Source organism: Hippoglossus stenolepis, chromosome 17, assembly GCF_022539355.2.
Source record: "Hippoglossus stenolepis isolate QCI-W04-F060 chromosome 17, HSTE1.2, whole genome shotgun sequence".
NCBI lineage: Eukaryota > Metazoa > Chordata > Actinopteri > Pleuronectiformes > Pleuronectidae > Hippoglossus > Hippoglossus stenolepis.
Genome location: NC_061499.1, coordinates 1 through 3,872, shown reverse-complemented (window position 1 = coordinate 3,872; position 3,872 = coordinate 1). Strand labels below are relative to the sequence as shown.

At 47.1% G+C, this 3,872-nt stretch overlaps 1 long non-coding RNA gene across 1 annotated transcript; it reads right to left on the bottom strand.

Moving 5' to 3' along the window:
* Positions 1 to 2,305: 2,305 nt before the first annotated feature.
* LOC124855042 lies at positions 2,306 to 3,156 on the bottom strand. Its single transcript, XR_007034970.1, has 3 exons — positions 3,038 to 3,156; positions 2,576 to 2,672; positions 2,306 to 2,486 (listed from the first exon to the last, which is right to left on the bottom strand). It is a non-coding gene; the product is annotated as an uncharacterized LOC124855042 (long non-coding RNA).
* Between the last annotated feature and the right edge of the window lie 716 nt (positions 3,157 to 3,872).

Genomic DNA, 3,872 nt, shown 5'->3' with positions numbered 1-3,872 from the left:
GCTGCTTCTGAAGCTGCCTCATTGGCTGCTTTTGCTGCTGTTGCTGCTGCCTTTGCTGCCATTGCAGCTTTTGATGCTTCCTTGGCTATATTTGCCATTACATCTGCAATTGATGCTGGTGCTTTTGCTGCTGCTTGAATTGCTGCTAATGCTACTGCTTCTGCTGCTTCTGCAGCGTCTTTGGCTGCTGTTACTGCCAGGGATAATGATGCTGTTCCATCTGCTGCTAAGGTGGCAGCTCGAGCTGCTGCTTGTGCGTGGTTTATCGCAGCTTCTAATTCTTTGGTTGTTGCTCCACTGGCTGCTGCTGTTGAGGCTGCCACTGCAGTTGCTGCTGCTGCTGCTGAGGTGGACGCTATTATTGCTGCAGTTAGTTTTTCTGTGGGTGCTGTTGATGGGGCTCCTGCCACTGCTGGTGTTGTTTGACTATTTGATGGTTGCCCTGTGGCTGCACCCACGACTTTAATTGGGAGTGCCCCCACTGCTGCCCTTGCTGCTGCTGCTGAGCTTTTTGCTGCTGCATTTGCTGCTACTACCAAGTCCCCTCTTGCTGTAGATGCAATCAGTGCTGTTGCTTCTGTCATTGCTGCCACTGCTTGCGCTGCTGATAAGGATAAACGTGTGGCTGCTGCTGTGGGTCCACTCACGGATGATGATTCTTCTTTCAATATTCCTGCAACTATTATTGCTTTTTCAGCCACTGTTTTTTCAGCTTGTGCAACTTGGTCAATAGCTGTTGTGCTACCAACGGCTGCCAGTATTGCTGCTGTTGCTGCTTCTTCAGCAGCCTTTGCAGCTATCGATGATGCATTTGCTAGTCTTGCGAGTGATTGTCTCTTTGTTGCTGGTGCTGCTGCTGCCTCAACACTTGCTGCTGATGCTGCTTCTTTGGCAGCATTAGCAGCTCTAATTGCTGTAAATGCTGCTGCTGCTGGGGATTGTTGTCCTTTTGCCAGTAACATGGCAGCTCTGGCTGCATCTTGTGCAGCTTCTATGGCTTTTGCTGCAACTGGGCTTGTTGTGGCTCCAGCCGCTGCAGAAGTGGCTCCTCCTGCTGCTGCTGCAGTAGCTGCTGCTGCTGCAGCCACGGATACTGCTTTCACTGTTGCTGTTACTCTTGGTGACAATGTTATGGGCGATGCTGTTGTTAATGCTGTTGTTGTTGCTCCCTGTGTTGTTGGCTGTATAGTTGTTGCTCCTGATGTGGACGCTGTTGTGAATGTTGCTAGTGGTAGTGATGCACTTGAAGGTATTGTTGTAGTTGTAGGTGTAGCAGTAGATAATACTGTAGTTGTCATCATTGTTGTTGGGGCTGTAGTTGTGGGAATTAGTGGAGCTGCAGCAGAAATGGCTGCTGCGGCAGCAGCAGCAGATGTTGCTGTTTCTCCTGATTTTGCAGCGGCCTTTGCAATCAGTGATGCTTCCCTAGCTTTTTCAGCTGCTTCTCTTGCCTTATTGATTGATGCAGTTCCAGATGTTGCTGTTGCTGCATCTGCCGCAGCTTCAGCTGCTTGTTTTGCTTTCATTGCTGTTGCTGCAGCCAATTCTGCTGCTTTTTCTGCTGCTAAAATTGATGCTTGCACAAATGGTGAGTTTGTGTTGTTTCCGGATGTTGCATATTTGTTCCCTGATAATGCTACCTGCAATGCAGCTAGAGCTCTTGATGCAGCTTCTGCTGCATCTGTTGCAGCTGCTGCAACTAACTTTGCTGATTCTGCTGTTGTTGAAGAGGCAGCTGCAGCTGCAGCTTCAGCCACCTTATCTGCTGCAGCTGATATATTTGCTGAAGCCTCTACTATTTTTTTTAACATTTCTGCTCTTGATGCTGGGGCTGATGAAGCTGCTTTTAGCGCTGCATTTAATGCTAATTTTGCCTTTTCAGCTGCTTTTGCTGCTTCTCTAGCAGCAAAAGCAGGTGGTATTCCATTTAGTGGTCCTTCAGAAGCTGCAGCTGCATTTAATGCAGCAGTGACAGCGGCTACTGCAGCTGCTACTGCATCTTCAGCATCTCGTCCTGAAGAGGCTGCTCCAGCCGCTGCTGCTGTAGCTGCTGCTGTTGCTGCTACTGCTGCTGCTGTGCCGCTGCTGCTGCTTTAAGCAATAATATATTGAGATTTGGCCTGCGGCCCCGCGACTGGGTTTCCTGTTGTTGGGGTGTTTGTTGACCAGCTGTTGACCAGCTGTGGGACCAGCTGTGGACCAGCTGTTGGACCAGTTGTTGGACCAGCTGTGGGACCAGTTGTTGGACCAGTTGTTGGACCAGCTGTGGGACCAGTTGTTGGACGAGCTGTGGGAATTGGGACCAGCTGTGGGACCAGTTGTTGGACCAGTTGTTGGACCAGTTGTTGGACCAGCTGTGGGACCAGCTGTGGGACCAGTTGTTGGACCAGCTGTGGGACCAGCTGTGGTGGATGTCGGGGCACTTGGATTTACACTTCTGGGACACCTGAGTTTCAGGCTTCCTTCTGCTGTCGGGCTGGTGGATGCTGTTTCCATTTAAGAGTATGATCAGAATTCATTCATATAATTCAGAGTTCATAGTTTCCAACTTAAATACATAGAAATCATTACTTACCAATCAGTATTACAACAAAGACCAAAGTCTTGGCGATCATTTTGAATGCTCTCTGTTCTCCTCCGCTTTCTTTTCCAAAACTGAATCTGACCATCATCTGTAAGAAAATGAAGTAGTTGAAAGGAGACTGTTAATATCTTCATGAATATTGTTAGAACAATAAATATTGTCAGCATGAAAGTCTCATATACAGTTCATTTGACTAAAAACCTCTCTACTTCTCTTGAACTACATCGGATCATGTTCATTTGAAATGATTTCACTCTATAAAAGCTGTCGGACACATTTCCAGCTGTGACTGGTGCTGTGGGTTTATGAGACATTTAATCAAACCCAAAACCCACAGTAACAGAGATGATGACAGGAACATGGTCATATGCACATATTACATATAAAAGCTAAATAAACATTTAAAATGAAATGAAATCACAAAAAACACTGAATCATAAGTGAAATACTCACTCAGATTTTGAAGTGAAGTGACGATGTTTCCTCGACAGTTGCAGTAGCTCTCTCTCGTTGTCTGTCTCTTCTTCTTCTTCTTCTTCTTTGACTGTGTCCTTGTCCTTTCTGTCACCGTCTCTTCACCCTGTATATATACCAAGATGCAGCGGGAACAACGAATGAATGACGATCATGATGATGTCAGAGCCAGAGACGTCCCTCCCTTTCACGTAATGGACGCTAAGTGTGTGGATGCTTACTCAGCGTCGTTAAGTCAGATGAAACTTGTCCTGTGACATTTTGAGATTGAACCCAGTAATTAAAAGTGATGATTTGTTGTTGACCTTTAATATGATCGTATGTGTTTAAGTTTAGAGCAGAACATTTATGTAACCTGTGTTCTTCTACGAAGGCGAGGCTCCACATGACTGTTTAATAGTTGTGATGCATGGAAACATTTTAATAGCAGAGATAGAGATTTTATTATTGTGTGTGTGTTTGTGTGTTTGTGTGTCTGTGTGTGTCTCTGTGTTTGTGTGTCTTTGTTTGTGTGTTTGTGTGTGTGTGTGTGTGTGTGTCTGTCTGTCTGTGTGTCTGTGTTTGTGTATTTGTCTGTGTGTCTCCTGTCCTCTATCTGCCCCCTGTCTGTCCTCTACCTGCCCCTGTCTGTCCTCTACCTGCCCCCTGTCTGTCCTCTATCTGCCCCCTGTCTGTCCTCTACCTGTCCCCTGTCTGTCGTCTACCTGCCCCTGTCTGTCCTCTACCTGCCCCCTGTCTGTCCTCTGCCTGCCCTGTCTGTCCTCTACCTGCCCCTGTCTGTCCTCTGCCTGCCCCTGTCTGTCCTCCTACCTCC